Source organism: Triturus cristatus, chromosome 3_2 (genome assembly GCF_964204655.1).
Source record: "Triturus cristatus chromosome 3_2, aTriCri1.1, whole genome shotgun sequence".
Taxonomy (NCBI): Eukaryota; Metazoa; Chordata; class Amphibia; order Caudata; family Salamandridae; genus Triturus; species Triturus cristatus.
In genome coordinates this window covers 177,785,278-177,808,462 of record NC_140584.1, presented here as the reverse complement: position 1 = coordinate 177,808,462, position 23,185 = coordinate 177,785,278, and positions in this window count along the sequence as shown.

Genomic DNA, 23,185 nt, shown 5'->3' with positions numbered 1-23,185 from the left:
AAAGGAAAAAATTTATTAAACCATGGAGGATACATATATAGTAAGGAAAGAATAAGTTTTCCTAGAAATAATTTGAGGTGTGTGCAATACTACACTACCCATTGCAGTGGCAGAGCGGTTACTCTTGATAATTTAGTTGTGAAAACAACAGAACATAACCACTCTGCCTCTGCAATGGAGGTAGAAATAAGAGAAACAGTTAACGAAATGAAAGCTATTGCAAGCACCTCCAATGATTCTACAGGATCCATTTTAAGAGAGGTTGCACAGCATGTCCCCAGTCATGTTGCTAGTAACATGCCTATAGTTCCTAATTTGAGAAGAATTATTCAAAGACAAAAGCAGGCAAGTAACATTCAATTATCTACACCACATTCTTTCTCTGACATTAGAATTCCACATGATCTTTCTATTTCTTTTTCTGATGAACCTTTCCTTTTGCATGACAACCAAAACCCTCAAAAACGAATTCTGATTTTTAGTACCCCACGTAACCTTGCAAAGTTAGAAAATAGTGAAATTTGGATGATGGATGGGACGTTTAAAAGTACACCCCATCCTTTCACTCAAATTTATACTATACATGCAAAAATTAACAATAATGTAATTCCCTTAGTATATAGTTTGCTACCTGATAAGACTTCTGCAACATACTCTGAACTTTTATCAGTTATTAAAAGTAAAACATCTCAAAGTCCTAGGAAAATAATAATTGATTTTGAATTGAGCATGATCAATGTGATCAATAAAACGTACACGGATACCCAAATTCAGGGATGTTTTTTCCATTTTTCCCAGGCTTTTTGGCGTAAATTACAAAAAACATCCCTAGTTGCAGAATATTCTCGTGATAGCAAACTACAATTTGAACTAAAAAAATTAACAGCACTTTGTTTTGTTCCTCCCGATAGTGTGGACGAGTACTACACTGCAATTATAGAATATGCTTATTATACAAGTAATGAAGAGAAATTGGCTCCCATCCTAAATTATTTCGAGGACACATGGATTGGGCACCTAAGCAGATCGGGTCGCAGGAGGAAGCCACGATTCCATGTGGAGTGGTGGAACTGCTACACGAGCTGTTTAGAGGGAGAAGCAAAAACAAACAATGCCATTGAGGGATGGCATAACTCCTTCAACCACACAATTGGCAAACCTCATCCAAACTTCTACTCTTTCTTGGAAACTTTGAAGAAGGAGCAAAGTTTTCAAGAAATGAGACTAGCCCAAACACTTGCAGGTAGTCTAAACCCACGAGTAACTGTCAAAACTAAGGAAATGTCTGAGAGACTATTGGCTATATTACAACAATTTTCGTTGTGTGTGGCTATAGACTACCTGGAAAATCTTTCTAACATTCTTTCTTTCTAAAATTAGTTTTGTACTTACTTTCTTGCTTTGCTTCAAATTTAAATATCATTAAATTACAATTGGCATACAATTTTTTTCCAAAAATGTTTTCTAACTTAAAAGTCGGGTCTCCTTATTTTTTTTTTTTTTTTCAAATCTTCATTTTTTGCAAAACTACCAATGTGACCAAATCTACTGTTCCATAGTATTCGACCAATTTTTCTAAAACCAAACGCCAGTAGATTAATATCAGAAAATTTCAGTATTAACTACCACCCTAAAAATGCACCAAAAATCCAACTACTCAAAATTTCAGAAGTCAAGCAATTATCCAAAATACACATTGCTGCATAAACACCAAATTATTAACAATCACTTTTTACCAAAATGTACGAATACGCCATTTTTTTTTTCTAACAAATGAAGATATAAATCATTATTATTGGTTTTGAAGTTATGAAATAAACTTTGTGAGCAGTAACTTAAATTATTTTTACAGTTACTTACATTTTTGTAATGAACCAATACATTTGCGCGACCCGACATAGGCATAAATTAATGACATAAATGTGGACATGATTTAAAACATTTTCAACATCAATTAGTTATTCTGCAACCTCTCCTTATTCTTTTCTTACTATATATGTATCTTTATTAAAGGTTTAATCTATAAATAAAAGTGAAAATGTTTCCTACCTGGACGCAGATCAGCTTCCTGCTGCTTCCTCCTCCGATGCTCTTCAAAATGGCGCCTTACGTCTACGTTCACGTCATGACGTCATCGCGCGCATCAATGTTTAAAATTGACTATTTTATTTACTTTATCTGTAAATAAATGTTTATAATTGTAAATAAATTATGTATATGTTTTCTAAAAAATGTACATTATGTTTAAAAAATCAATAAAACTTAATAGTATTTTCCAAGTTTTTTCCAATAAAGAAATATTTAATAAACCTTATTTGTTTACTGTTATTTTTTTTTTTATTTGTAATTTAAACATGTGAAATGTTATTTTTTATTGGTAAATTTACTAAATGTGTTCCTTACCTCGACTCTATTTTCTTTTTCCTTCCAAACTTGCTCTTTCTTCTCTTTCTGCTCCTTCTTTTCTTGTACCGCGGGTTGTATATTCTGAAGCTGCCAAAATAAATGAAGGACAAATAAGCTCATAGACTTCAATGCAAAAGCGTGGGATTTTTTTTTAAAGTAAGTTCTATTTTCTTTCCTCTATTTTCTTTTGTTATAATTTCATGTTAAATACATTTCTAATTACTCTATTAATAATTTAAATATTTTATTTATTGTTTATTTTTTTTTTAACATTTCTCATATTTTATATTAAAATACTCCAAAAGTACTCTTACTTTTTTTTACAAATTTTATTTAATTCATTACATTTTAAATAAGAAGGTTAAAAATACTCAAGTATTAATCTTTCATAATACTAATATTTTAATAAATTTTAAATTTTATTTTTTTTATAAAAAATACTCTAGTAATAATATTTTATAATACTTCTCATATTTAACATTTTTACATATTTTTCAAATAATTTATACACAATATATAATCTTTCATATTTTTAAAAATATAATCCTTAAAATAATTAATAACATTTTACTTAATTTTTTTTAAATACTTCTCATATTTAATATTTTTACATATTTATTAAATAATTTTTACACAATATTTAATCTTTCATATTTTTAAAAATAAAGTATTTTATATAAATAATAAAATATTACTTAATTATTTATTATATACTCCAACAGTACTTTCTTTTTTTAAATCTTTCATATTATTTATTACATGTTTTTATAAGAAAGAAAAAAATACTCAAGTATTAATTTCTCATAATATAAATCATTTATTATAAAATTTATATTTATTTATTTTTACTTAAAAAATACTCTTTGATATTTGATTAATACTCAAGTATTAATCGTTTATTAAACTACTCACATTTTTTAATTTTTCTAAATTATTAAATAATTTATACTCAATAATTACTCTTTCATATTTATCAAATACAGTATTTTATTTAAATAATAAAATATTAATTACATTTTTTTCAACAAACATTTTTCTTAAAAATAAACAAAACAAAAAAAATGCGTTGTAATGGTATATGCGTTGTAAAAGTACTTACCATATAACAGCATGCGTTGTAAATGCATGCATTGTAAAAGCTTTTGCGTTGTAAAAAATGCGTTGTAATTGCATTGCGTTGTAAAAGTTGCGTTGTAAAGGTTGTTTCCCCCCAGGATAGTATTTATAACCCTCAAACTGCCGTGGTGGGTCCGTCGGATAAAGGTACTAGTGACCCTCCTCCCCCAGCCATTCCCACAGTTATGGCCACAGTTCAGGTTCACATGGATCGTTTAGCCTCAGACTTAATTACAGTGAGTGAAGCTCCAGACGAGGTTGCCTCTGTTGCTAGACCCGTCAGGAACTGTAGAAAGCAACAAAGTAAAAGGGAGGGGGTTTATACAAAGGAAAAAAAAAGGGTCGACATTACGGAAAAAGCACAGGCCGATTCTGATGAGCCTTTAAACAGCAGCAACGGTGTAAATACCCCATTACTCCCTGACCAATTTTCCCAATTACTCAGCTCCGTTGAGGTTTTACTTGATGCTAAATTAGAACTACTCATGCAACCTATAGTACAGAAACTTGATATGGTCGCTGACGAGGTCAAGAGGCTAGGAGAATTATTATCAAAACACTTAAATTGGGTGAACAGCAACAAAAAGAAGGGGCAGTGTGTAGCTGGGCAAGAGAGCGTAGACAGAGTAGAACATCAACAGTTACCACCTCGGCCCTCTAATATTAATGATATAGTCACACCATCTCTCCCAGCGACTACTTTAGCCTCAAATATAGTTATCCCAGTTGCAAAGGAGTCGGTCCCGGCTTATAAAGATGAGGTGGAAATGAAAAGTAGATCTATAAATTTACCACCGGCATGCTCCCCCTACGTTGTGATTTTAACTAACGTACCACCCCAGGACAGGCACTCAGTTCCTTTGCATAAGGAATCGCATGATTCCCTTAAGCAAAAAACAGTTTCGTGGTTACATAGGAAGTGTGGGTTTCCTTTCAATTTTGCTAATGACATCTTAAGTACCCGAAGAGTAAATTGGATTGGGCCTTCCAAAAAATCCTCTACAGGCGAGTGTGTTATAGTTAATTTCAGACACACACAACATGTGGCTACTGTTTTATTGAGGGCCGCATCCTTGGCACAAGATGTAAATAGTATTCAGGCGCGTCCCCTTGGTTTCTTTTATACCCACCCCCCCCCCAGAGTTCGCTCACAACTGACAAGCTGGAGAAACCACACACCAGTGATGGAACTGACGCCGTTTCCCCATCAGGGTGTAGGAGCTGATTACCAGTTTATGGGAGGGCCCAATATCCCCACGTTTAATCGTTTTGAGGCACTCTCTCTACTGGATATGTGTGATTGACACGAGGTTGGTACTCGTGGGGGGGATGAGTTCTCTCCCGACCAGGTTTCACATGAAGAAAATCAATCGCCCGCATCCCCCGTATGTATTGATGTTAGCCACTCGACTGATGTTAATTGTAAGGGGAGAACAATTAAAATGTTAACGTGGAATGTCGCGGGCTTACGCTCCAAGAGAGATAATACATCCTGGTTAAGTTTTTTGAAAGATCATGACATTCTGGCATTTCAAGAGACCTGGGAAACCGAATGTGATTTCTGGTTAGACGGTTATACGTCCTATTTTGTTCCAGCATTAAAATCAGTGTCTGGGAGGGCTATAGTGGGTTTAGTGGTTTTGCTTTCGGTGAAACTAAAAGGAACTGTTAGCAGGATAACTTGTTCATGTAATAATTTTCTTATACTGGAATTTAAACTTACCAATAATACAAAACTATTGTTGGTAAATTGTTATAATTCTCAGCAAGGGGACTCGCCGAATGCTCACTTGTTATGGTTGGCGGATTTCTTAAATTCTTATACTTTGAAGCAAACCACTTTTTGTCATTATATTTTGTTAGGTGATTTTAATGTGCACTTATGTAGTCACAATTGTTGTTTAACTGACATTGAGGGGCCAGATTTGACATCCCCTCAACACTTTGAGCATTCAAGTAAGGGGGAAGCACTGGAAAAACTTCTATCTGAAAACCAGCTGTATGATCCAGGCTTCTATGACCAAAACTCACGGGTTCCCACCTTTACTGGAAGGGATAGTAACACAATAATTGACTACATATTTCTTTCCTCTGGTCTTTTAAAATATGTATGTTTTTATAATGCTATACAGTCTATTTTTAGCGATCATAATCCAGTGGTAATCAAACTGTTAGATGGTTTCTCCTTTCTAAATATCTCAACCCCACATATGGTGGACACTGAAGTTAAGGCAAAGGACCAGGGGAGGAGGCTAAACTGGACCAAGGTTATTCCAGAGGAGTTTTTCAAATCAAACAGGCTAGAGGCGGCCCTGGACCTGGAAATCTGTGGAGACCAACATTCCACGGGGAAGAAAGTAATTTCCTCGTTTGAAGTTATTTGCTCCATAGTGGCAAAGGACTTAACAAGCAAAAGTAAATCAGCCCCCAAGAGTGTAGTTTCCGGCTGGTTTGATCATAATTGTACCAAAGCTTATAATAATCTTAAAAAAGCGCTTCAGGCCTGCCCGAGGAATAAAATCCTGGTGACACAGTTAAGAAGCGATTACAAAAAAGCACTGCAGGACCGGAAAAAAGAACTTAAACAAAATGCCTGGGCTAAACTCAAGGACAACGCAACCCTAAAAGATAGCGCAAAATTTTGGTCAATTATTAATACCCCTCTTTTTTCCAACATTAAAAATGGTGTGCTGGAAACTAATATAGCAGAGGAGGACTGGTTGAGTCATTTTAAAAATCTATATGGTAGCCACCTCGACTTAGAAACCTTTGCTGGGCAAGCCTCGGTTTCCACCCTCACACCAGTTAGGTTTTGTATAGGAGAGGTTACTAAAGCGATTGAAGACTCTGCAGGAAAGAAGGCACCTGGACCTGATGGAGTCCCCACCGATTTGTTTAAGGTTAATCCGGTGTTTTGGGCCAACATATTGACTAATGTATTCAACACCTCGGCTAGTGAGGGTTTTCCTAAATCCTGGTCTCGTTCCATTATAATACCAGTGTTCAAGAAAGGCCAAAGGGCTGACCCTAGATGCTATAGGCCCATATCCCTGATAGATTCCTCCATAAAAATCCTGGGGAAGGTTATACTTGCTAGGATAACGAAGTGGGCCTCTGATAATAACATCTTGTCAGAAGCACAATATGGCTTTAGAGCCGGCGGAGCACGGAGGATCAATGCTTGAACCTCCTTTTAATAACAGCTAAATACACTAGGGCGGCCAGGGGCTCCATCTATCTGGGATTTATGGATTTGTCCACGGCCTTTGATCTTGTAAATAGGTCAAAGCTGTGGACAATGCTCCTGGAGATGGGACTTGACCCATCCCTTGTGTATTTTCTTTCAGAGCTCCATAAAGACCTGAATGCCTCGATAAGGATGACGACCGATGGGAAGTGTATGTCCAGTTTTAAGTCTAGCAGAGGGGTACGCCAGGGATGCATATTAGCACCCATGTTGTTCACCCTATACATAAATGCCCTGGAGCAAAACCTGCTGGCAGCAACGCAGGACATCCAGCGCATGGGAGGTACCCCGATTCCGGTCCTCCTATACGCGGATGATGCTGTCCTGCTGGCCAGGACCCCCCTGGCCCTGCAAAGACTGTTGGACTCGTTTGGGGACTTCATGCATAGCCTGGATTTGGTGGTTAACAACGGCAAATCACATGTTATGTCGTTAGGACAAGCAAAAAACAAAGTAAAGCCATTTCTTTGCGGGGGAGCTGAAATCTCAAGAGTGAAGGTATTCACCTACTTGGGAGTAGTCTTTGATGATAAAGGTTCTTGGACCCCCCAGCTCTCAATAAAGGCAAACTCCGTGAGAAATTCATCTGCGGCAGTACTTGGTTTTGCAAAAAGGCTGGGAGGAAAGCCGACAGAGGCAATATTAACAATTTACAAAGCTAAAACTATTTCTACTGTAAGGTATGGGGCGTCAATCTGGGGTTATATTAAACATGACGTGATACAAACGGAGGAAAATAAATGTTTGCGCTCTCTCCTCGGCCTTCCTCAATCAACCGCTTCTTACTCAGTCCATTTGGAACTCGGGATTGGTTACATAGCAGATATGATTAAATTAGCCCCTCTGCTGCTATGGATCAAAACATGGTTAAACCTGAACCTTACTTTAAATCATAAAATCCTAAAGGACTGTACTCGACTTGACAACATGAATAAAATCCAGTGGTTGTCTAATATAGAATCGTTATCTGCTTACATTGGGAGATCTGAAATCTTTTCTAACCCAGAAACCTTATGTAAGGCAGATCTTGAGTGGGTAAAATCGAATTTTCTGAGAATAAGGGAGGCCGAGCGTGAAGAAGTTGAACTTCGCAAACCCTCTGTCAGGGGACATGTCCTGGTATCCCAGTCCTCAGGGATGTCATTATACCTGACAACAGTTTCCAACCCTTTCCACAGATGGTTGCTGACCAAATTGCGGTTTAACCAAATACATATGGTTCTTTGGGATATGGTTGGTTGGAATAAATTAGAAGATGTTGCCCCGTGTAAATGTGATGACCTTTCCCCACAAGACACTACGCACTTTATGCTCTTTTGTCCATTTTTTAAATACGCCAGGAAAAAGTTCATTATTCCTCTGTTAAAAAGTAGGAATTTTACACAGCATAAGCCAGCTTTATTGTTTTTATGCCTGCTTGAGTGTCCATTAATTATGTTTTGTGTCGCTAGCTTCTTAGTAGCAGCTGTCAGAGAAAGGAGGGTTAGATTAAAATCATTACAAGATGTGGATCCCCTCTAACATTCGGAAACAGAACCTGTATTAAGTAATTAAGTTGATTATGGCCGATTATGAAATTTTAATTGGAATGTTTTTATATCTGTATATCTGTTATTAGTAAGATTTTATATATTATATATATATAGCATACTTTTATGATTTTAATTAATCGAATAAAGTGGTTTTGACTTGAAAATAAAAGACTGATTTGCATATAGCTGGGTCTGAACTGGGGAGGCAAAGTGATCTAAAGAATGATGGTGGATTCAACCCAGATCTGTGACTGAGGGGGAGTGTCTGAAAAGTTTCAGCACTCTGTCCATCATCTCCTTGTGTTTGATAGATGTATGTTACCTTGCTGTGGTCCCAGAAAGCCCAATTCACAAAATCTTGCTGTTTGCAACCACAAAAAGGCTATTGTCTGTGTATAAGCCACAAATTGTGATTTGGCAACATGTCTCCAAATCAGAATTTGGGTTTTGGACCGAGCAGGTATGTGGAATGGGCAACCCTTCCAAATACCAATTTGCATTGGAATGAAGTAACGTTTTGCGACCGATCTCCAGTTGCAAAACATTATTCTTTTACCACCCCCTCAAAGGAGGTGATAAGCTATTCGCAAACAAAAAGGGTCCTACAAGGACCCCTTCTTCTTTGTGAATGTTGACAAGAACATTTTTCAAGAGTAGGCAGTGGTCCCATAACCTACTTCCTTCTCTCAAAAATGAAACTTACACTTCTCTTTTTTTTTTTAACTGCATCACTTTTTCATTGAAGAAAAATGGTTTAAATTTAAAGAAAAATTGCTTTATTTACAGGCAGTTACAGACACCAATCCTTGTGATTCCTAGTGTGCCTCAATTTCCAACATACCTCATTAATATTCATGAGATATGCAGAATTACAACCCACTAGGAATCAGTAAATTGCAAACCAATCTATTAGTATATATGCCAGTTCCCAAATGGCCACACTAGTCACAAAAATAATGGGTTCAAATTACGACCAGTATGTTGTAACATGTTCATAGTACATCTTGCCTCTAGGTCGTTCAAAAAATTGCAGTGTGAATTGCGGAGGCTTTTGTTCATTGCAAAGTATATGATTGGCATTAAAGTTGAATTTGTTCTCTTTGTTTGTAATCACACCACAATGACAGTGTCCTTGACAATAGGTCTGTGCCTTGCATATCTAACGCAGTAGTCTTTTATTTCTTTACACATCTCTTGACACAACCTATCTAATGCAATGAATACTGTTCAGTTGAAATAGAAGTATTTATTTGTGTTTACAATAGACATGTTTTGTCCAGCCTGTGCAGATCATCTTCATATTTAATGTCTTCCTCTGAAGATGCAGTTGACCCGATGCCTAAAGAATCCTTTTCCAGGGTTGTGTCTTTTAGAGCTTCATAATTTACTTACTAAATACTTTTTCTCATCATCATAAGTTGTTCCACATTTTGAGGAGATAGACCTGTCCTTCTAACCATACCAAATGCCCCAACTTTATTGAAAACCTTCTCAGAGGATACTTTGGTTTTCCTTAGGCTTATAATCATCTATTTCTTGGAGAAGCAGATAATAACAAAACTAGTGGGTCATCTGTATGTCAGTGTGGGTTGGGTGGTTATTTTAATTTAATCACATGGGCTGGTGTGTTTACAGTACACAGCTTGCAGGGTGATTCCTTTCTAATTTGTAAGGCCATAGTCTCACCAGTCATCAGACCTCTCTGGCTGCAACATTGAAATCCTCGACTTCTTCAGGGCTGTTGCAAGCCACGTAGATACTTAGACCTTGGAACCGGTGATAGTTCCGACCCGGTTTGCATCCGGTTGAAACGGGATCCTGGAGACACTAGAAGAGTCTGGCATACTCGCTGCAGACATACTTATGGCTGATTGTGCCTTATTTAAACCTGATTGAGGTTTCAAAGTGCCAGACTCAGCCATCTGCTCAGATTAGCTGTCGATATCAGGATCAAAGACTCACACGACACAACAATAGAGATTCATATTCAGACTGGCATCGCAGAATACATATGACCTAACGGGTCGGAATTATCACCGGTTCCAAGGTCTAAGCATCTACGTGGCTCGCAACAGCCCTGAAGAAGTGGTGGGTTTCAACAACCCATTGACGAACCACGTGTTGGCTGGCTTGCTCAGAAATACAACATCACATGCAAACATTGCAAATAAGAATACCATCGTCTTCATTCATGATCAAGAGAACCTGTGTTGTGCTGTTCTTTACTTGTATATATTTAGTCGGACCTTTTGGTCCTAATTTGGGGGTTTGAGAGTTTTCCCTCACCTGTGGCACTGCATCCAATTGTTTTCTCTCATAGTATCAATTTCACGTTATTGGTTTAGCACTGTTTGAGAACCTGTGATAGGTTGAAGTTCAAGTTCAAGTTCAAGTTCAAGTTTAGGTTTATTTGATTTAGTTCTCAGCTGAGGACCACACATTTTTGATACCTGATAAAAAAGGTTTAGACAGTAAGATGATACAAAGTTACATTCTAATGCAAAATTAAAAAGGATTTTAAAAATTGAAATAGATTGTAGCATACAAATTCATTTGGCGAAACCTTGCAAAGCGAGATCAAGTCCTGAACTGAGTTAATTCTGCATTTTATATAAATTGTATGTAGAAACCTTTTTCTTGCTTCTATGGCTGTCGCATTTGGACAAGTAAACAGCATATGTTCCAAGTCTTGCTCCCCACCATTACATAAGTTACAGAGACTACTAGATTATTCTTTTGGCAGCCACTTGTAAGTAAAAGATTTTAGATGAAGTATCTCAAATCGGAGTAATTCAATCGATCTCCTAACTCTATGCTTTAGGTTAAAATAAATATTCGTTCACCGGGGGCATCTCGTAACCTGTGCTGCCGTAGCCCCTGGAGGGGCTGTGCTTGCTGGAGAGTTGCCGGGAAGGAGTTGGAGAGGCGCTACACAGGACTACATCTCCCAGGAGCGCGTGGGGGCTCCCAGCTGTGTCGCGCACGCCCACCTGCCTACAACCGCATTTAAAACCTCGCGGAACCCGCTGGCGCGGGTCCCGCTTCGTTCACTGGGGGCATCTCGTAACCTGTGCTGCCGTAGCCCCTGGAGGGGCTGTGCTTGCTGGAGAGTTGCCGGGAAGGAGTTGGAGAGGCGCTATACAGGACTACATCTCCCAGGAGCGCGTGGCGGCTCCCATCTGTGTCGCGCACGCCCACCTGCCTACAACCGCATTTAAAACCTTGCGGAACCCGCTGGCGCGGGTCCCCCTTCGTTCACCGGGGGCATCTCGTAACCTGTGCTGCCGTAGCCCCTGGAGGGGCTGTGCTTGCTGGAGAGTTGCCGGGAAAGAGTTGGAGAGGCGCTACACGGGACTACATCTACCAGGAGCGCGTGGGGGCTCCCAGCTGTGTCGCGCACGCCCCACCTGCCTATTGGTTCTTGACTCCTTTATACCTCAGCTAGCTTGCCGCTGCATGGGACGCGAGCGGGACGCCCAGGACGAAGCCCGGACAAAGGGCGGACAGTCTGTGACAGTCCGGGACAGGACGTGACTGGGCTGAGCCAAAGACTTTGATCCATACAGGCCGTCGGTCCTTGTGTCCCGTATACAGTGAGGATTCATTATTTGTGTTAAACTTTGGGTTTATATATGTTGTTTATCTGAAACCCTGCTTTTAAACGGTTTTTAATATTTCGTTATTTGTGTGTAATTCGGAAAAGCTTTATTCGATTTTTTAGTGATAATTTGTTATTGTTAATCATGTCAAAGCAAATAGCTCCCCCAATGCCTCAGACTTTGGATAACTATTTAGTGAAGTTTGTGAGTAAAATCAATTGTGAGAGGCGACAGTCCTTAGGGTTAAGCAGTCCCCCCCCACTATCTATCATGCAACCTTTACCTGTCCCATTGGCATTGGATGACAGTAGTAGTGCAATAATCTTGGTGTCTCTGTTAGGGAAATGACTGTGCAGAATAGCTCTACCTTAGTCGATCTAGAGGTTTCTACAGATTCTATAGCGCAGCACCCACCAACTCCAGTACCTAGAGTGGTCAGAGCATGTAGGAAAACCCAGACCAAACGCGGGGGTTCACGTCCCGCAAGAAAAAGAGCAGTTAGCCCCCTCAAGAACCTAGACAAGGACGAGGAAATTACGGCAAACAATGACGCCGTTAAATTGGATGCTGAACAAATTAAAAATTTAGTAAGCACTATTGACTCAAAGATTAAGGGTATTATCAAACCTCTTATGGTAAAAATTGATCAGCTAACCGCAGAGGTTAATAGATTAGGTGATCTCCTTAAAAAAACAGTGGAGGAAGCGGATAGCGTATCAGCTTCATTAAAAGTAATCATGATATTCAGGTTGCTCCTTCTGGGGGAGATACAGGTATAGATATTAGCAGGAATGCTGTACAGAATCCCCCGCCAGCCCAGCTCCCAGCCTGTAATGATAGTCAGGCTGTAGTAATGCCTGATAGAAATGAGGACTGGACTGAGGTAAGGCGAAGGTGTCCCATTAATCTCCCCCCTGATTGCGCACCATATGTGGTAGTTTTAACTAATGTTCCCCCTGTCGCGAACGGGAATCACCAGGAAACACATGAGTCTTTAAAAAATAAAACTGTTTCCTGGATGCACAGACATTGTGGATTCCCAACTGTATTTTCAGATCAAGTTTTGACTACCAGAAGGGTAAATTGGATAGGGAGCTCTAAGAAAAGTTCTAGTGGTGATTGCGTTATTATAAAACCCTCAACATGATGCCACTGTATTACTGAGAGCTGCCTCACTACCGATTACCGACAATAATGTGTGTGCCCGCTCGCTTGCTTTCTCTATAGTCACCTTAACATCGCACCCTATGAGAGTAGAAGAAGTAGATTCTGCCCAGCTACACACAGGCAATACCCTGACATTTTAATGCAAAATCGATTTCAACCCTTACATTTTTTGGATGCAAATGATTGACTTAATCAGGCAGGGCAGTCTTTATCCCAGGAGATTACTAGTCCCTGTGTGGTCACATGTATAGATAATATCGTGGCCCAAGAGATCGCCAATAAAAAAGAAATCGAACTGGCGGTGGATACAAGGGCACCGCCCGAATGTGGGGACATATGTAATTCAAACCAGAATGAGAATAGGGGACGAAATAATGGCCTGCTGCTTGATAGCAACTGTGTTAGGGGTAAAGGCACTACTATTGTTTGTTGGAATGTGGCAGGGTTGAAATCAAAGGAGAGGGACCCGGGATGGTTAACGTTTATTAATGCCCATGACATTTTATGTCTTCAGGAAACATGGTGTAAAGATGAAGTTAATTATGAGGGATTTGTCTCTTATAATTTGCCGGCATTGGGAGGAGGTATAGGTAGAGCTAAAGGGGGTCTCCTTATACTTGTAACAATTTGTCGTCTTATTGTAGGTGATCTTGTGCAGATCCTTTGGCTTGTCGATGACAAAGACCATAATGTTTTATTGATTAACTACTACAATAATATTTTTGATGGTACCCGGGTCAAAGAAGTAACAGACCTAGCCGGCGCTATTGAAAATTTATGTCTGGAAGAGAATGTTGTATTTGATTTTATCTGGGTAGGGGATTTTAATACCACATTGTGCGAATTGTCTACACAAAGGGCCTGTGGGGTTTCTAATAATGCGGGCTGGGATGTCTTGCATTTCGGGCATAGCAGTTATGGGGAAGCATTGCATAAGCTCATGGGCTGCTATGACCTGGAAATAGTGGAGTGTTGTAAAGATGCTAACGGTTTATCCATTCCCACTTTTAAAAACTGGCACACCAGCTCTGTCATTGATCATGTGATCATATCTTCTAATATTAGTTCTTACTGTGACCCACCAAGAATTGCAGTAACTACATTAAGTGATCATAACCGTATCATTCTGGACACCACCCTTTGGGGTGGCAGTTCGGTGGATGTAGGAATTATTATTACTAATGTAGAACCACACAGGACTAATGGTGTAAGGCTAAGATGGACAGGAGAAAGAGCTGATGAATTAATCAGCTCCATAATTAAAGAGAGCCTGCTGGACATTGTTTCTATTTTAGAAAATAGTTCTGACTCTGAGAAGGTTTTATATTGTTTTAACCAAATTAATAAAGCTATTGATGCCAAGTTCACTGGGCGTAATAGCGGGCAACGCAGGAACGGACCGGGTTGGTTTAATCATCATTGCATCTCCACATTAACTGACCTCAAGCGGGCATCAGCAGTGAAGCCCAGGGACAAAAAATTGATAATTAAATTGAGAACGGAATATAAATGTGCGCTCAAACAGAGGAAGCGTGAACTGCAGCAACAGGCTTGGGACTCCCTTAACCAAGCAGCAGAGCTATCGAATTGCACCCTATTTTGGGCCACGGTTAACTCGCCTTTGTTAAGGGATGAAAAAACACCCCAGTTGACTTCTAATGTATCACGCGAGGGTTGGATTGCACATTTTTCAAGCATTTTTTACTCTAATAATGTCACTGATGCCAGCCCTAATAATTGGCCTGTTTTGCCCCTGGACATTTCTATTAGTGAGGTTAAATGCGGTATACGTGCTAGCAAAGGAGGGAAAGCCCAGGGCCCGGATGGGGTACCTATAGATGTCTACAAAGCTGCACCAGATGTCTGGGGCCCTCTTTTAACTACCGTTTTTAATGCAGCTGTGTGTGCCGAGGCCCCTGTAACTTGGGGCGAATCAATCATTGTGCCAATTCATAAAATGGGAAGTAAGTCTGACGCTAAGAATTACCGCCCGATCTCTCTCCTTGACTCTTCAGTCAAGGTTATGAGTAGAGTCATGCTAGTGAGATTAGAGGAATGGGTTGAGCAGGATAGCATACTGGCCGACAGCCAGTATGGTTTTAGGAAGGGCCGGGGTATGCTCGACCAGTGCATCAATCTTGATTTACTGATCGGGAAATATACTGAAGCGAAACCCGGCTCCCTGTATCTCTGCTTTGCAGACCTGAGCAGCGCATTTGATATGGTAGATCATTCTATTTTATGGCCAACTTTGTTAAAGCTAGGAGCACCAGAAGGCATAATCTTTTTTCTCGCTAGGTTATATGAGAAATTGAAAACCAATGTACGTTTTGGAACCAGAGGAGAATGTACTCCAAAAATCTGCGTTACACGAGGAATTAGACAGGGCTGTGTTCTGGCACCCCTCCTATTTATTTTATCTATTAATGGAATTGATGCTATTTTAAAAAAAAGTTAATGCTGATGCTCCCCAGATCAACGGTGTTCCAGTGCCGGTGTTACTATACGCCGATGACGCTGTTTTACTTTCTAGAACACCTGTTGGACTACAACGACTAATGGATAGTTTCTCCTCCTTTATTAAAGGTAGAAAACTAGTAATTAATAAGGGGAAAACGCATACCATGACCTGTGGAGCTAAAGCTAAAATATTAAATGCCTTTTTTATAGATGGTGAAACGGTGCAACAGGTGGACAAATTTTGTTACTTAGGTATTACCTTCTCCAACGACAGGAAGTGGAACAATGAATTTAATAATATCCGGAACAAAATGGCAAAACATGCCCATGGTATTTATAGATTTGCTGCAAAAGTTGGGGATCGTCGTACCAGGGACATGCTCAAGATTTACCAAGCTAGATGTGTGACCATAGCTCTGTATGGGGCGGGAGTATGGGGCTATAGCTGTGCTTACAACTTACAGTTAGAGGAAAATATGTTTTTAAAAAAGCTCCTGTTTTTGCCCATCTCTGTCTCAACTGAATTAAGCCATCGAGAACTAGCCATTAATTACCTAATTGATTTGTTATCGCTTAGACCATTGATGATTTGGCGGTCTTTTTGGCTTGGCGAAGAGAAGTCACTTAGTAGATTTATTGTCGAGGATTGTTTACGTTTGGATAAATACCGAGATATTCCCTGGGTTAAATATGTTGTCGTCTGTTTTTCAGACATTTTTAACCTGAATATTTTAAATAATCCTAGTGCAGCATCAACGATCTCCAAATCGGAAATGAAAAGTATATTTCTGACTTATGTGGAAAGGAAACGAGCAATCATAGCCGGATCATTGTCCTCTGTCATTTTTTATAATAGATATAATTTAGTGGAGGGTTTTCCATCTTACCTAACTATGGTCACTAGGCATTCACACAAATTCGTGCTAACCAGACTAAGATTTGGGATGGCACACTGTTTAGTAGCCCATCCAAACATCAAGAAACATCCGATTGGGCCATGTAGGTGCGATGATGTATCTACACAGAGCACTGTGCACCTTCTGCTGTTCTGTAAACTGTACACGAGCTTTCGTATAGTATTTTTGAAACCTTTGTTTGTTAAATACGGAGTATGTACAGTCAAACATGCCATGGCTTTAATTTTTAATTTGCAATCGGCAGATATTTGTTTTTACACTGCCACATTTTTAAACCAGTGCATCAATTCCAGGAAAAGTATGAGTTTTTAATGAATTCTGATTATCAATCCCACATATTTATGTAGATAATATGCATTGTCTAATGAGTCATTGACTATAATTATCAGTTGTAAATTTTTGCTGTAATGTCTTTTTTAATATGTATTGTTGTTTTTTGCCTATGCTTTTATGGTCATCTACATGTGCCGAATAAAGCTTCATGAATTGAATTGAATTGAAATATATTATTCTGTTTTCCTGTAGACCGTAGTTTCATCGTATTTTTTATATAATTTGGCGCAATGTTGAGAATCAAGGTCAAAGCTTAGTCTTGGAGTGAAGTTTTTTAAGAAAGGCTTCAGCTGGGCAGGAGGCCATGATTGTAACAAATTAATATTAACATTAGATAGTTTAAAAGCAGTTGAGACATTCCTACAGAATACATATTTCAAAGTTTCTTGGTCGAATGTCTCTGTTTTGAGTAGGGATCGTAGCATTCCTTGTTAGGCATTGAGAAGGTTATATGCCCATCTGATTATATTACTGATTCCTCTGGCATAGGAACTGACTAGTGAAAATTCAAGGAGAAGAGCTTGTACCGGGACTGCTTGAGACATCTTTGTGAGTTTCCGTAGGATCTCCCCTTCTTTTAGATCTAGATGTTTTTATTGACTTAATGGGATGTATTCAAGAGCATATGAAAGCACTGGCGGAATCTTGGCACTATATACCTGGAGTAGCAAAGAAAAATGTCTTTGACCAGTCGACGCATAAAAACGTGAGAGTGCCCCCACATGAACATCAGCTTTCCAGTTTAGATTCTGTATATGGAGCGCGTTTTGTCGGGACTTTGTAAAGATTCGGCCTAGATAGATATACTCGTTTGTCACTTCCAACGATTTACCCCCTAGAGTCCAGTTGAATTTGACACTCCGTTTCCTTCTCGAGAACGGAACTATTTTTGTTTATGTTTTATTCTGTATTAGATAATTATCCTCCGTGTAATTGTGGAGTGCTTGCAGATTCCTTTGCAGGCCAAGTGGAATTAGGTCTAAAATGATTACATTATATGCATACATCATGGTGTGAATTTTATGAAGAGCAATTTTAAGTGGAAAATTGCAGATCTGTTTAAAACATTCAGGAGATATAGGGAAAACAGTAAGGGAGCAAGAAGGCATGCTTGTCTAAGGCCATTTGGGGTCGGAATTGGGCTTGTGAGACCCTTCTCCCTCCCCATTAGGACCTGACACCAAGTCCCAGAATATAGTGATGTTATTACGTGGAGTAAGCGATCCTGGATACCCATTTCGCTGAGTTTTCTCCAAAGCGTTCCTCTAGCTACCCTATCGAATACAGTGACAAAGTCGACAAAAGCAGCATACACAACCTGAGATTTTAAGGACACATATTTGTCTAGTATGTTTTGCAACACAGCGATGTTATCAGTGACCGAGTGTGTTTGTGTCTGAATCCGGCTTGATATAAGGGAATTAGACCTGATGAAAAAGCCCATTCTTTAAGGTGGTCTAATACTGCTGCTGAAAAAATCTTTCCTGTTGCGTCCAGGAGAGCTATCTGCCTGTAGTTGCCGGGAAGCAGTCTTGAGCCCTTCTAGTGTATTGGGATTACAATGCTCCCCTTCCAAGATTTAGGGATTTCCCCTGTTGCGAAAATATGGCAAAAGAGGGGAGATAAGAACTTGCTCCATACTTTGGGATTGCTTTGGAGGACCTTGATTGGAATTTGGTCCAGATCCATTGCCCCCGATGTTCTTGCCTTTTTTATGTATAACTCGAGTAAAAAGGGACTGGGTGCTCCGATATCCAATGTATTTACTCCCTGAGTTCTAGCCGGACTATTAATTGAGGTGGTATTTATTTTGTATAAATTGGCTAGGTATGATTCCCATTCTGCCGGGGGGACCGGGATAGCTTGTAATGCTTTTTTTGTGCCTATTTCTTTAGCAATTATATTCCAATATGCACGTTGATTATTCTGTTTTACTGCTTCCTGGATGTCAACCCAGTTTTTAACCTGGGGTTTTCCTTATTTTTTGCTTTTTCTCTCCTGCGCTGGTTTTTAAAACCTGTGATAACTAACACCCCCCTTTTGTGCCAGTGAAAAAACATCTGTGGTGGTAGAAAAGCTTGGAAGCTTTCATGTGACAATTTTAGACCCCGTTTACTTGTGCCTTGCAGAGGTTTCTGCTGATTCTGAATGAGCCTTATGAGTAGTGAAGCTTATTGCCTACCCAATGATAACCTATTTATCACTGTCATCATCTCCTTCCAAAGGTTTGGTTTCTTCTGTATAAAAAATACCATCAGGTGCTGTTCCTATTTAACTACATTTGTTACTGATATGGGTGAATGTACCCCAGTATAATTATGTCTGCTGGCTTCCCACAATGCACTATTCTGTGGCAAATTGTGCAGTCAACAACTTCTAGGTCTATTAAAATTACCTAAACTAAAATAGCTTCTTTACAGAGCCAAACCGAGACCATTTAGTGGTGCTAGAATGGGTTTGCTTTGACTTGGAGTGAACTGGTGAGTATTGCTGCTGCTGTTTTTGGATGTCTTGAATATGGAAGGAGGTGGTGGAGGTAAGGAGGAGGCCGAAAATGGTGATGTGCACCTCCTCAATGCCATTTTCTGCGCACACAATGGCGGGTTCATCTTTCACACTGCTTTTCTGTAATGTTCTTTTGCCTTGTCTCTCACAGCAGGGCTCATTGTTCCACTCCATGACACTGTCATATGAAAGGGGGATTTGAGAAAAAGGGGGGGCGGGCCTTCTTTCTGTTTGGCGGAGGAGATGATGAAATGAATGCATTGGTAGAAAACTCTACTGTGCAACAAGTACAACGTCCAAATGTGCTGCAAGTTCAACTTCCTGCTCTGCTCTTAACACTGGCTTAACAATATCTCACAAAGCCCCCATGGTACACTGGGGCTGGAGCTCCAGGCGGCTCCTTCCGGCATTGTGCAGGTGCGGAGGGCCCCAGGCCTGACAGCTCCTCACTCGGTCCGGAGAGGGGTGGGGTGCTCTCCATTCACTTTGCAGGGGGGCCGCTCAAGTTTCGTTACACCACCGGCTCTTATCTCCGCGAGGACTCTTTCCCCTTTTTTGTTTGCTTGGAAATTTGTTTTCTGGGATGATTCTAATTCTAGCTTAGTCATGACTGCAGTCAATATAGCAGTGAAAGACAAGGGTTGTGGTTTTGGTGGTGGTTACATGGAGCTAACAGTAATCCCAATGACTTGTTCCCAGAGATGGTGCAACAGGTGAAACACATTACACATTGTAGTGCAAACAAAAGAAAAGGATTTGATGTTAGTGCTCTTAGAAGTGGTCACAGACTTCTCCTCACTGTACGCTTTCTTGGCAGAAATTGGTTTCTTTGGTCTCATCATTTTAACATTATCAGAGAGATCTGAAATGACAGCTAATTCTCCGACTTCCCCCATCTCAGTCTTGTTCATCTTCGGGCAATACGAAAAAGGAAGAAGGCTTGGCATTCTAGTGAATTCAGAATAGGTCATCATAACACTTAATAATAGTAATGTGTAAAATAGAGTGGGATTTAAGATAGACAAAAATCTTTCATGAAAAGCTGATATAGTACTGAAATACAATGTAAATACTAAAAACTGTGTTGATGAGGATAATTCACCTAATTAATTTTATGTCATACCACAAAAACACACATTCAGAAGGAGATTAAATGGGATAGTAAAAGGTAAATAGCAGAACGAAGCTTGAGAGCACCAAAGCCTTGGGCCCTTTTCTAGAGAACAGCAGAGCACAACGAGCAGCAGGTCCAACAGAGGCATCAACATGGCATTTATCCCTTATGACATTTTAGGGAAAATGTGCAATAAAATCTTGTGCTATTCCAGGCCAATGAGACCCATATGACAACATCAGGGAATCTGGCAAAATATACGTAGTTTATTAAAAAAGAATAGCCTAGCCTATCAGACCCAATCACTAGGGCATACAACTTGAAAGATTAAAAAAATAGATAAAGTTAAAATGAGCAATATCTGGTGCCCCTCTATTGCTTACATGACACATAAAATATGTACCTAACACATGCAAAATAGTTGCACAAAATTACAGTCAGCACATGGCATGGCAAAGAGGTAGGAGACATGAATGCAAAGTGGTAATTACTCTCTGCCCTGGAGCTCTCCCCTCTGACAACAAACTCAAAGCTAATTTACAGCCAAACACGTACAGAAATTGATATCCTGAAAGAGAGAATATCCGGACCACATGCACCCACAGCACCATAACACAACATCGCGAATGTGATAAAACAATTAACAAATGAGATTAATAAAACACTCAAGGGGCTCAAAAGGGGTGCATAAATAACACGGGACAGCGAAGGAATACTGGCAACAATTGATTACAATTAACATGCCTCTAACTCTAACCCTGCTAGCCAATACCCTCAGGCAAAATCTTTAAAAGAGATTGGAGACTAATGAAACATGTTACACACAAACACATGTACACAGTCAACAAAAGGATGAATAATCCCCTTCTAAGGATAAAGTAGCCTGAGAAAGAAAAAAAATGCTGCCTGCCTGGTTGTGGACCCACTGTCCAACCACAAACAAGCAACAGTTAAAAATTTTTTTAAAAAATCACCACTACTCAATCTCACTGAAAGGCCCTTAAATCAAACCAACTAAAGCAGCAATAAAAGTTGGGAAACCAGTTGAAATTGGTAAAAAAACATCCATAGCCTACAATAATTAGTACACCACAACGCAAGCAGTATACTATCACAAGGCAATAACAATAAACCTCGGCAGAAAACAAGGAAAATGAGAAACATATATCCCCTGTCGTCGTCTACCACCCCATCAAGGCTACTGAACGTTTGTTTCTTACTCCCTAGATGGGCCTACTCTGCATTTCCTTGAAGAGGCCCTTCAGCAACAAACAAAATGAAACAATTCCAAAAGGAGGAAACCGTGGTGGGTCCTGCACTCCCTCCAACATCACCTCGTCAGAGTGAAATGCCTTGCACAGATATAATTTATGTGATGTTCACAAAAAATTCAATGGTGGACGATGAAGCGGAGATTGCAGATAAAGAGGGAGTGATAGCTTTCGTCCAGTATACACTTCCAAAATAAATAAAAGTGAATAGTGAAAAGGGAAGAGCCTCTGAGAGATCGGAAGAGAAAGATGCTATTGAATGTACAGTAGTTTCACTATAACATTTTCCCTGTATAAAATAATAATTTCACGCTAAAACAAATCCCGAACAGTGCATTCTGGGTAAAAATAAAAATCCGACTATAATGAATATCCCTTAATAATCGATGCCGGGTGGCCCAAAAATTGTGCCTGCATCCACCCAGTCAAGCTGTGAACTCTGTAATTGTTGTTAATGCTGTTCCTGTGATACATTACAGGAGGTAGTTTACTGGCATATTATCAGGAACTCGATTACAGCAGCGTAATAGAAATTTCTCACATGTCGATAAGCAATTCTCTATTTCCAACCACAACAGGCTCCACATACCTCTCTGGTATATACATCGCCTTGTTGATCAGTGCTTGTCTATGGGATAGCGTTCTCCTTCCTTTTGCTTGAAGACTGATTTCTGCTTCCCTGTCCTCAAATTACAACCCACCTCTATCCTGGGCCCTTTTTCTGCAAACAAATATATGGCTTTTTTTGCTCCCCATACCGATTATATTTATTTTACACGTAAACATTAAGGTTCTCCCTATTTACATTATACGTGCTATTGTTGTTTACTTTGGATGAAACGGGGATATTTTATTGCTAAGCTTGTGCCTCTAAATGTGTAATATTGATCTTAATTGGTACATCATGTCTGATGTTGATATTTTTTTCACTCATCTGTTTGGTGTTCTTCGTCTATTTTTAATTGTACTACTTTAACTGTGCTGCATCTGTCTGTCATTCTTTGATTACAAAAGCGTGGTTGACATATGGTCTTTTTCACACCTGCTCCGTAGGGCCCGCTGATTGATACACGGTTGGCCGGACTTCAGGCTATGTAAGAAAACGAACTAAAAAAATAAACTCGCTGAGACATGTTGCAAGGTGAAATAAATGACCATTAAAGACATGGCAATCAACAATTTGTCGACAGTTAACACATAACAAATATCTTGACAGTTGATAAATGTCTGGTAATCGACATAACTCTACAAGGACGCTGCTGCCCCTCGGTCCTTGCTGACATATATATATATAGGACGAGGTGAAGAAGAGCTTCTAGATCTTTTAATCTGTATTCTTCTTCCAATGGCCTTTAAGGTGAGACTGCCCTGTTTTTGAAACCGCACCCTTTATGTTGTATTAGGTGATAGTTTTATTGGGACAACACTGCAGTGTCGTCTTGAGAATGTTTAGGGCCCAGGGAAGACCTATTTTGGAGGCCCATGTTGGGAACAACTTTGAATTTTGTTGCCCATTTT